This window comes from Brienomyrus brachyistius, chromosome 2 (assembly GCF_023856365.1).
Source record: "Brienomyrus brachyistius isolate T26 chromosome 2, BBRACH_0.4, whole genome shotgun sequence".
NCBI lineage: Eukaryota > Metazoa > Chordata > Actinopteri > Osteoglossiformes > Mormyridae > Brienomyrus > Brienomyrus brachyistius.
In genome coordinates this window covers 11712436-11725362 of record NC_064534.1, presented here as the reverse complement: position 1 = coordinate 11725362, position 12927 = coordinate 11712436, and positions in this window count along the sequence as shown.

Sequence of the window (12927 nt, the reverse complement as noted above, 5' to 3'; positions counted from 1 at the left end):
ACAGCCTGTGGGTGAGACACCACATGGTTTGCCCCTCTGACAGCACTGAGCCCCCGGCCCCAAAGTTGGGAAGCTGCTAGGCTCCTGAAGTACTGTAACTTTGAAATTTTGTTTGAGGACCCATACATGTTCAGCACTGCTGTGTTCCAAATCCACTCTAACTGGCACTCCTTAATTCACTGATTCTGATAATCCTGTGATTAAGGTGATGGCTCATCAATTTTAAAGCATGTTCTCAAGCTGCAGATAACCAATTAGTGAAGCGGGTAGCTGAGGAGCACACACACTGACTCCCACTCGTTATTTTTGCATTTTCACGCTCCGTATCCCTGCTAACTCAAATGCTTTTGCTTGCTGTTGGCAGACTGTTAATTTCAATTTAACAACAACCAACCATAAACAGGTAATTTTTAATTTGGATGGCTAATATTGTTGAACTGTTTAGAAGTCAAGCCGTTTTAGTACACAGTATTTTTGATGCAGTAGGCATTTAATTATTCCCGTTTGCTCGGACGGTGCATGTGCAATTCCGGTTCGTGAAATTGCTAACTAGCTCTTCCCCAAGTAAAGTATTGTCGGAAATTCCAAAGCAAAATAATAATTGTTTCTTTTTCTAGATGTTATTAATAATTTAATATGCCATTAAAGATTTTGCTTTGAAGGGTGGTAATACTCTTTAACTTGCTTTGCCTTTATTCGCTGAAAAGTTTTGCTCATCACATAAGCAAAATTAACTTTTGAAGGACAGAGACAACTGTGGTTAATTAAGGGGCAGCTGTGTCCATTTTCATGTCTCCCAACCACCAGCCGTTGAATATAACTGACTGACACGTATCATTGTAGTTTTGCACATTTACAGCTTTCAATTTCTGTTTTGCCAGATTTCATGTCACAAATTTATATACATCTTTTTGCCCTAGATGGGACATTTTTATGCATGCGTCCACCTGTTCATTTCCTATAACCGCTTCTACATACTGTAAATAGGACGCACTACGGAGAACTGTCTTCAAATTGAACTGATGTCTTTGCACCAAGAGAGAAAATCAACTGGGGCTCTCTGCCTTTGAACAAACCGCTAGAACTGCATTCTGACCTGCAACCCTCAAAGCACTTGGATACTTGAAGAGTTTCTTTCCCAGTTGTCTTACATTTACTTTATATAGGCTTTTCTTTCTATAGTTTGTTTTCATTTGTTTAAATTCTGTATTAACATCTTGTGCTATGTAATTCATATGCTGTAACATCACAAAGGCAGCTTTTCACAGTAACTGGCCATCCATTCGTTTGGTCAAATGTAGGGCACGTTAGGGCGGTTAGTTTGACGGGAGTTGGGAAATGGTCAAATGGTCATAGTGTTTGTTATATTTACTATGTACTTTTTAAAAACTACATACACCTGAGTAGTTTAAGTCAGTCTGAACCGAAAAGTGAATCAGATGCTGGCAAAAGCTGCAGTGAATGTGTCCTGTGTTCAGGATACCAGTGAGACAAGGAGACTGACGTTAACTACAAATCTTTTTTTCCTCAAGTTTTTACAAGTTGACATCATCCTCCCTTCCTACCCTTCAATGACAAACCTTATCATGCTGTCCTCAAATATACATGCCACAGGGCTAGATCTGTATTGTATGAGAATATTCTTCAGTATTGACCAAGCCCAGTGATTTTTTTTTCTCCATAAGTTCCTGAAGTGGTACTATATGGCTGCTGGTCATGTACAGAATAGGGAAATAGACACCTTCCATAACCGCTAATCCGAAATGGCATTGCAGTTGAGCCTGGAGCCTTGTGACGCACTGGGCATCAGGCAGGGGATGCCAGTCCACACACAATGTGCACTTTAGAGACAATGATTTAGAATCAGGATAGTTTTATTATCCCGGAGGAAATTGTCTAAATTGATTCTATTTACCACAGGATGCAATGCAGCGTGAAGTTAGAGTGCTACTTACTGAACCTCCGCACTGCCCTTGTGCTTTTTATTAAAACATGTGTGTTACATTTCAAGTGTCAATATTCTGTGTTAAGTCCAGTAATCAGTTATTAGAAATCGGCTAAAGTAAGTTGCATAGTTCCACTTTTTTGCAAGTATTGCTGAATTTGCTGTATTTTGGCCAATGTAATATGAAAAGATGTATCATTCTTTTATAATGTATAAAATTTTGCAGGATTTTGGCGTCTCTGAAAGATAACAATGGAAGATTACATTTCTGATTATTTTATGCATGACTTAGACTTAGGGAACAAAGTGATTCGAACACGGAATACTGCATACAGTTAAAAGTGGTAATGTAAAACTTGTTGCTTTGTTCCATGGATTGACATGAATCATTATTTGAATGATGTCACTAGGGAATTTCACAGTTGCTGCCAGTTTTGTTCTGGATAATTGTCTGGTGAGTGTTATTACGTAACTTATTTATGTAAGGTTTTCGTTGTCGTGTACGGACTGACAGGATGTTCACGCATTTTTAGCTCCCAGATCTCTTCTGTCTCACATGGGCTACATGGCTCAAATGCGAGCCTGCACAGAAGTAGTCAGTAATCTAACGCAAGCCATTCTGAGCCTTGCTGCAATGGAAAGGGTCCTTAATTCAGATATCGCCAGGAGATTTAATACTGTGGTCACGAGACCCACAACACTGAATGCTATAACAGGAAGGAGCAAGAAAAAAAAAACAAACACCAAGCTTCTATCTGATAAACGGATTAACGGATATGGTAAAATGGCTCTCTCCGCCGAATCCTTGCCTTGTACTGTATTTGGTTTCTATTGTGGAAATGTGCGGATTGCAACATGTTTCTAACCATGCAAACAAAAGTGTTTTGTCAGAGCCTGAAGGAAAAGGTGTCGGTTTTTAAGTTGGCTTTGTGTTGAGGCCTGCAGAATGGGCTGCTGGACCTTTTGTCTTTATGGGAAACTCTCTGCGACGGTGCAGGGTGACTGTAGTGCCTGGGCATTGGGTGTCTGTGCTTCCTCTCCTGATATTCAGACCTTTGTCAGTGCACAGAAAAAGAAATATCGGCATGTTTCCAGATCAGATCTATTTTCAAGTTCTGCTCTTCCCATCTCCTCCTCTTTTCTTCTTCAATACCCTCCTCCCCCTTTATTTGTTTTTGTTAAACTTTCCAGGACAGACCGTGTTCATGATACTATTTAAAAACATTAAAAGTCACTCCACACTCTGCTGCTTGGCACCGGGTGCAGTGAGCGAGCTTTGAGGAAGCACACAGACTGTATCATTGTAGCGCGTCATGTTCTGCAGGATTTTGAGGATCAGATTTTTTTTTTTTTTTTCTCGTGATAGAATAACTTGAACAAAAACAACTTTTCCTTCCCTTAAAAGTAGGTGCACTCAAAAAAAAAAAAAAAAAAATGTCGTCTTCTGCCTGACTGTGTCTGGAGAAAACATTTGAAGAGAGCAGAAGACATGAAAAATCCATGTATTTTATATTTGTGCCTGTTTGCAGTATCAGTTTCACAGGCTATTTACAGAATATAACAGCTTTGTTCTAAACTCCACCCAGACAGCAGAAATTACTATGGCAAACAGTAGATTCATCTTACCTACCTGCTTACTGTATAAAAGGCTTTAATTGAAGTTCTTTATTCTGTGTGTGTAGGTCAAATTCAAGCAATACTGTATTGCTTATAAGAAGAAGCCCTGAACCAGCTGCCAAAATATTTTTAATATGTTCAGCATGTTATAGTAAAATGTCATGATGGATATTCTGACATTTTGTCACAGTTGGGGAGAAAGATGTTCATTTAATCTTGAACGTCATTGGTCTGAGGTTTTAAGGTTTTGAATAAATAGTAATTGGGGGAACCAAAGAAACCAGAAGGTGATAAAAACAGTAGAAAGTAAAGTAGCTAAGCAGTAGTGGGTTGGGAGGAAGCACTGGCGTTTTGCAAAAGGCACATACTGGCTCTCCAGCAACAGAGATGTGACATGAGCACAAGCTGCACCCTACCTGGGACACCAGTCTACAAATGCCAGAACTGCATGTCTTTCCGCTGTGTTAGGAAACCTTGGAGATCCTGCAAAGCCAACAATCTATCATCTAATCTATATCAGTTTGTTTGAAAACTATTTAGTTCAGGGGTGTACAGTGATTTTTTAAATGTAAGTAGAATTACGTAAAGGTATCATTCCTGCACTCAAAGGATGCATTTATTCTTCCCCGTAATCCTTGGAATATTTTAAAAACATATTTGCAAGAAAATATATCTAAAAGACTTCTTAGACTAATTTAAAATAAATGCATTTTTACTGCAATTTCCCTGTGATGTTTCCTTATATGCCATATGTGATAATGACGATTCGACTTAAGCATTACTGACAACCTTTTCAAAAATTATGTTACCCGAGCTGTGATTTTACACTATGTCAGGCAAACTGTGACTTGTAGCCAGTTTCAATTCTGTCACAGAAATATATGGCAGCAGCCAAAGTTCTTATGGGAGATTGAATGAAGTCATCTGTCTTCCTGACCACAAAACACGGCACTACGGTTTTTTTTTAACTGTTACCCTTGTCACTTTGTATTTCCGGAATGTTTAGATCAGCGCCATACATCTTAGATGAAGGGTTTTGGGATAAGTAGACAGTATATCCTTTTGCACCAAAATCTCAATTGAATTCATTGTTGACACATGTACTTAAATGGTGTTACTTCTCGTTTTCTTTTAACAAATACATTTGGAGGAATGAAAATGATATCACAAAGGAGGATAGGGCCTAAAAACTACTTTACATTATTTTACTGTACAAAATACATAATATTAGTGACTGTAAACCAAGCCCTTTAATACTTAAAAATGAAATGAAACACAAATGGAAAGAAGAGTTGAATCATTATGAGTAAGCCAGCATAATCCATACATCTAACAAAAAAGAGAGAATTGATCTTGCATGCAAATGACACGGAATGTTATGTGTTCGTTGAATTTTTAGCGCAAGTCCTGTCCAGCTTTTTGATAACGCCCTACTCGCGATATCAGGCATCGCATACATCAATTTTAAATTTAAGTAATGTTTTATTTCAGTTAAATGTCTTCTTAACATTTTCATCTTTTCTTTTTTGTTTATTTGTCTATTTCAGTTACAAACCATGAAGCGTTGGTCTGCAAATACTATGTAAGTATGAGTAGACTCATAAATTAAATATGCTAGTTGATCTTTTATATATATTTTTTTGGGAGGGGGGGGGGGAATGTGTAATCATAGCAGATGTGTTTTTTCCTGCAGTTCATTCCTCTTGAGCTGGTTTGTTGACTGTCTACCAACTTCTCATTAGTGCCTGGGGTTCACCAATGACACATCCACTGAGTAACTGGGTACATAATGTGACTAGTGTTTGTACCCCAAAGCAATGCCTCACTCAACTTTTTTCTTGCCGTGATGCCCGCTTTCATACGCTTTTATTAATTTTCGTAAACAACATATCTGCAGTGAGTTAACAAGTTAATTAGATGAACAAAGCAAGGAATATTTCTTGATTATATACAGGAATATTTGATGTATTTCCTGATTATATCCTGATTTGTTTGTATTGTAATATTTGTAATGTTTTGTTATTTGTGATAGTTATAACTTGAAGTTAATCGTGAGGATGGATAATGACAACTTTGATTTTATTGTTGTTGCTAGGGGGTGGTGCAGTGGTTCGCACTGCTGCCTCACACCTCTATGACCTGGGTTTGAGTATCTGCCAGTGTTCCATGTGTGGAGTTTGCTTGTTCTCCCCATGTCGTTGTGGGGGTTCTTCTGGGCACTCCGTTTTCCCCCCGCAGTCCATAAAAAGAATATTGGCGTTGATTGGAGTTACCAAATTTCCTGTCGGTGTGTGAGTGTGCCCTGTGGATGGATGGATGTTGATGATACTGATGCCTGAGACATGTGGAGCCATTGTGATTTGTCTTCTGGCTGATGGTGAATACCAAAGAGGTAAGGTTTGATGCAAAAAGTGTGAGGAAAAGCAAGTGCACTCAGGCCAGCCGCTGACGCAAGGCGATGTGACCAGCTGCCAAGTCAAATGCTCTGCTTAGTGAATCACTGCTTCCATGGCTCCTGAATGGGTTTCCATTGGGCTGCTTGGGTCCGTCTAGCTGTGGCAAAATGCCACCCCAGCTCTTCATGTTCTATTAATACTGGGGATTTCAGTGTTTGAAGGAATTTTCCCCGACAGGTTCATGTGTTAAAGGTAAGTTCCCAGCAGTACCTGGCTACAGTGCACGTTATAATTCTGTGCATCTTACGAGATACTTGCTTTGTCTTGTTCTTCATGGCATTCAGTCTTCAGCATCGTATTTGCTCTTCTCCAAGGTCAAGAGGGAATCATCGCTCACTTCTTGCGCCCGTGCCAGTGATATATAGATGTGCTCGAAAGTTTATTTTTTTAAATCCCAGAAGCTTTAAAACTGATTAGACATTAGGCTCAAAGGATGTGGGTATGTCGTTTGACGGGGAAGAGGTCACTGCATGCTAGAGAAACACAGATAGGGAAGTGCAAGCATATCTTCTGTGCTCATTGAGCCGCTCTGATATAATAACACAGTAATTTATGTCCATGCATGTATACACATTATTATCCCATATATAAAAAAGAAGCTTGTTGTTCTTTGCAATCCTATTAGATGAATAATTCAGTTATGAATGTGTGGTGATAATGTATTTGAAGCATCTGCCATCTCCATATTACTAACGCAAATGAGAACAAACAAAAAATGAACGACGATTTCGTACAGGAAATGACAAATGCATAGCTTTAGCACTGTTAGCTTTTGAGTCTCTCATCTCCATGCTTCTTTGGGAGCCTTATCCCCCATTTAAAGAGGCGCTCATTCCACATTTTGCCAGTGGAGGTCATTGCATCGACTCATCCATGCTCACATACATAACCATAAAGCGGTCTCACCTTCCCAAGCATGATCAACCACATCAATCCTTCGACTCCTGTCATATCGCAGAGCTGAACCTGGGTAAGACATATATTTACATATGGCTGCATTTATTTTTATAAACAATAAACAATTACTAACAATCTATATTTTATCTCTACTTCCGTATAACGTACCAAGCACAAATGGAGTATCTTTCATTTTATGAACCTATGATTGGATCACTATTAAACCGACTTTAAATAAGTAGACATAACACAGTCTGATCTTGTCATACACTGGACAAAAGCTGGACCATACGAATCACAGCAAGGAATTTACCACAGAAAAGATGGATTTTTGAAATGCTGGGTTGATGCTACCAGAGAAAAACATGCGGCCATCTATCTAGGTTCAAACATAATTAGGTTCTCTGTTGTGCTTTATGGTGATGAGAAACGATCAGTATGCTATATTCGTAAATTGAATCTGGTTATACTAATAATGTTCTTCAAAGTCAAAAGATGAACACGGCCTGACCAAAAGAAGTGTCTTAATGACATTTCTCAAAAGAAATGAGTGGGAAAAGAATTCTGCTGAACTTTCAAATGTGCTTGCAGGTAAAACGTCCAGATACCAGATTTTTTTAAATTATGTTTTCACCCATAAATTCACAAATTAAAATTATTAAAGGAATTCATATGGTAACTTTAAGTGATGCATAGTGATGCTATTTGTATTAAATGAGGTAATGAAATACAACATGCAGAATTTAAATTAAAACCTGAAACCTTTTAATGACAATTTCTGTCTCGTCATGGTTCCTGTTAAGGTACAAAACCAAAAAAGAAAAATCACAAATAATTAAAAATAACAGAAATCATTATTCAGAGACTAATCTAGTCTTTTTCAAATAAAACAATAAATAACAATCTGTTGCATAATAAGTACAGATGAATAGAACTCTATCATATCAGTTTATACACTGTAGAAATGACTTTTTGCAACAATTAAACAATATCCCGGATCTTTAGCATGTTTATCAGTTTTAGGAATTACTACATTAAATGACTGAAGCTCGATATAATTCTTATGTAAAATGTTCTGTTTGCATGTGCCTGTTGATTGTGACAGGTTTTCTTATTTAAAGGGCACTTCTTCAGTTTTTTCTCAATATTTCACCCCAATAATGGTCTTTGCGCTAAGAAACAAAGCTGTTCTGTTCTGTTATTCTGTTCTGCTTGATCTACAATTGGGTCCTGAGTGGCTGGTTTTGCCCAATCTGTCCAAGCATAGGCACAATTATACTTAGACTTTTTTCTTAAGACTTCCTCCCTAACAACTCTTCCTGCTTCCAGCCTGAGGTACCTCATCCAAATAGTACAAGTATTGTTTACATAGATGAAAACCGCGAGGATCCTCAGAGAGAAGGAACAAGGCCTCTGTTGACTGCTTCGCTACCTGGCTGCAAGGAGCCAAGGCTTGTGATTTACACAATGGCCTTTCAATGCTGAATGCCGGACGCTGGTTTCAGACCAGTCTGCTTGTCATTGTCTCTGTTGACATGCAGCCAAACTGCTAATCTGAGATCAGATAGGCCTCCCCACAGACCAGGGGCGGTTCTGCTGTTCATTGAGACTGAAGGTGGGAAATTGGATTTGGGGAAATCAATGGCGCGACAGGTGACCGCGCTCACAGCGGCCTGACACCGCCAAAGAGAAAGGAAAGTGATGACGAAGGGGAATCTGAGCGGGAAGGATTACCTTACGAACTTGCTGCAATCTTAGTAAGTGCTGTTGTGCAATCGTGGATGCGCTATCCCCGGGTTTTTTATTCCCAGTATTACAACAGCAGTCTTTAAACTTCTGCCTTTGACATGCCTTCTGTAATGTAATATGAGGACTTACCTCCTTCCACATGCAAAGCCCCTAGATCAAACCAATAAAGCTGCGATAAGGAAAGGAGACAAGCCTTTTGCAGATGTCCGTCCTATGTGTATGTACATTTAGGATGTAATTCATACATATGTATTGGTGATTTTTTTTTTTTCACATAATGTATTATACATGCAGAAAAACAATGTTTAAAGAAAGTCTGGGGCCACTTGCTTGATTCAGCACAAACATTTTTGATAACAAAGTTCTGTTTGCAAAAAATATATACCACATTAAAAAACAATGGGTAATTTTAAGAACATTCATTTCAAGTACAGTACTAATTAACTGAAACACAAATTATGGTTCTAAAAGAGCTGTTCTGAATAAAAAGTTCATTAACTAGCAGGCTCATTGGGTGCTTTTTTAATTAATAACACCTTTGCAATAACATAAAATGCCAAACATTTCTGCAGTATCCCTTTGGAAGCCGTTGACTACAACTGCTATTAATAGCAAAATGGCAAGAACAGAGTCAGTCAATAAAAAAAAACAATGAAATGAAATTGTCTGTGCAAAAGACATGTTAAACATTGCTTGTCAATGGACTTTTGTTATGAAACCAATACGTTTGTTTGTTACAGTATTAAGCAAGCATCTCAGGTCTTTCTGTGAGCACTATATGTATGTGTGTGTGTTTGTGTATCCATTTTACACTAACTTGTCTTGTTACAAAGGAAACAATGAGGACCGTTGCTCAGAGCGTAACGCAGGCAAAAGGTCGTCTTCTTTTTTTTTGCTTCCCTCCTTAAAAGGAAAATGGGTTTGCAGATTTTTTTTACAGATAGTGCTTACAGCTTGGGCAGGTATGAATTATGTACTTGGGTATTTAATCGGAGCAGATCGAGGCAGAGCTATGGAGTTGTGGCTCTGACTGGAAACTTCCACTGGCATTACATATTGCATTGACTCCTTAAAAAAAATCTACTCTTTTTTTTTTCTTTACTTTTCTTTTGAAAATATGCATGGGTGGTGCAGTCAACACAGTTTGTGTCAGTCACTGAAGTGCCCCCTGCCAGAAATGTTATTAACAGTGAACCATTTTAATGCAGGTCTCCCGTCTGATGCAGTGAGTGAGAGACGTTCGTATCAGAGACGGTAGACTTTGCACACACTTCAGTCACGTTGAGCTCTCCAGCTCCCATTCAGTGGTGCCCTTTCCTGGGAAACACACACTCACAGCACAAACATTGATGCTGTGTTCGGGGGGGGGGGGGGGGGGTTGGGATCCTCAATTTTGGTCCTGGAGGGGTGGTCGGCAGCACAGATTTTCCTGCTCGGACACACCTAATACACCTGGTAATTTTCCAAGTGAGATGCGTTTCAGCAGGGAAATTTGCAAACTTTGTTGGATCCCAGGACCGGAACTATGGAAACCCTGTGGAAGACCTTGGAGAGATAACCTGGATCTTCTGCCAGTCATTTGCTTCTCTGATGATTATTGATCAAACTGCAGTATCCAGATTCAAAAATATTTGCAAAAATCAACATAACATATTGTGCCAAAAATAAATGCATCCAAATGATTGTCTCTAAACAGATGTGCTATGTCTGCCTTAACTTAGTATGTATAGCCTGAAGCAGAGCTGTATATTGTGCTATAAAAATGCTTTCCTGAAAGGATGGGGTCCGTGTAATATATAAGGCTATTTACTGCCAATGATTATAATATAGGAGGCCCAAGGCAATGTCAGCCATGACCCTACAGGCTTACCCAGTTATCAAAGGCCAAGCAGATGCCTTGCCGAATTACACAAATTGTGAAGCTTCATTAAAAGGTGGTTTGAGAGTGGAGCTTTGCTGCAGAAATTTTGGAAGCCTTCTCTGTATGTGTCGGTCTTAGAGTTACCCGTGTTTCCATCTGTCTTGTCCCCACTTTGTTTCGTTTAGCAAAACATAAATTCCCCAAGTACGCATGTTTCCCAATAACCACAGTACTCATTTATTAAAATGTCACGTGACTTAGAGATGCACTACCAGTCAAAAACTTTTTGCACACAGTGAGATGTTCTACATTTGAATGCTACTAATGTAACATTTACTAAACATATACTCAATATTCTCTGCTATCAAATACATTTACAGTTTTTTCAGCATTTGAGTACCTTTGCTAACAAGGAAATATCATATCTTTCATTCAAAGTAACCTCTAATAGCGTAGAAAAATTGAGGTATTCTTTCTACAAGGGAAATTAAATACTGCTCTGATTCATGGGATGAAAGAGTTAACTAGCGCATTTAAAGTTAAAGGACATCCTACAATTTGACTATGCACTTACAACACAATTAGTAAATAGGATATCTGACATGCACTGTTACATCCTCTTTCCAAGTTATAAAGGAAACTTGTTTTGATTTGACATATTTTCATTTATACTTCTTCACTCAACTTTCCAATGCCTAAGAAGAATAAAAAAAATCTGCATTTTATGAAATAAATGGCAAAGTGGTACAAACCTGTGGTGTGTAAAATCCTTTGACTGGTAGTGCACCTACTGGACAATCCTCTGAAATATTGGTGATGCACAATTATAGACAAGGTAGTCAATGATAGTTTGGGGAGGAAATCCCAAAATTTTTATTCTCATGGATGAATGCAGATAAGGGGCGGCATGGTGGTGCAGTGGTTAGCACTGTCGCCTCACACCTCTGGGACCCGGGTTCGAGTCTCCGCCTGGGTCACATGTGTGCGGAGTTTGCATGTTCTCCCCGTGTCGTCGTGGGGTTTCCTCCGGGTACTCCGGTTTCCCCCCACAGTCCAAAAACATGCTGAGGCTAATTGGAGTTGCTGAATTGCCCATAGGTGTGCATGTGTGAGTGAATGGTGTGTGAGTGTGCCCTGCGATGGGCTGGCCCCCCATCCTGGGTTGTTCCCTGCCTCGTGCCCATTGATTCCGGGATAGGCTCCGGACCCCCCGCGACCCAATAGGATAAGCGGTTTGGAAAATGGATGGATGGATGGATGAATGCAGATAAGTGAATAAATTGTCTTTTGGATGTCGATGTTGTGATAGATTAGACATATTAAATAAACATTAATAATGAGCAGTTTCTCATTATCAGTGTTCTTGCTACTAAATAAACTGTTTCGGACAGTGTACTGGCAGTGGTGGAAGGACTGTTTAATTAGTATAATCATAGAGTTTTCCAGCTTGGAAAAGTAAACCATTGTAAGTGGTCAGATGGCCATTTATGGGTGTCATATTTACAGATTTCATAAAGTGTGTGTATACTATATGTTGTATGCATTTTGCCATTTAATATTATGTGAATAATATATTTTTCTATGAAACAATGCTTTTCTCCTCTACAACAGTGTGAAATCTTCACCATCATCCTTGTGTGTGTATTTCATTTGTCTTACAGTCTCTTTTTGTGATCTCAGTGTTTTTGCATTATGTACAGTATGGGCAAGTCTTATTTATGGATTTATTCATTTAAAGAACAATTTAATACAATATTTTATCACTGCCAACTGGCCACAATAGTTCCACTGTATGCTATGAATACTGAGTATGTTGGAAAATAAAAAAGACTAATGAAATAAAAAATGAAAGATGTTGCAGAGGACCAGAGTGTAAAAATAATTAACAACTTCATCCAGTTTGTGAGCATAACACTTATCCTAATTATTCATTAAAATCTGAAGGAAAATAATTAATTTTAATATTTTCCTGTAAATTTTTCACATAACAAAGCATTATTTTATAAAGGTTAACAGTGTGTGAAATGTTCTCAATTTATGACTCATTAGTTATAATATTTGTGGTTTAAAGTAAAGCCCTCGTTGGATGTCTTCATTCGTCATCCCAAAGAGTCATATCCTATCTGCAGGGCCGAATCTTGGGACCCTTCATGCAGCATAAAATTCTACTATAGCAGTCTTATCTGGAAATATGAGTCATAAAGCTGCCTGCTTCCAATAAACATCCACTCCCGCACTCCAGCTTTATTCCCAAATCAGCCTTTTCAGCTGATAAGATCTTCTGTGATTTGATCTTGGGAGCCTTTACATCAGTGTACATAATCATTTTAATAGGATTCACTTGTTTCCATTGCGCCATTGTTTTTACATTAACTGGAATGACTGTCATTTGCTTTCAGCTG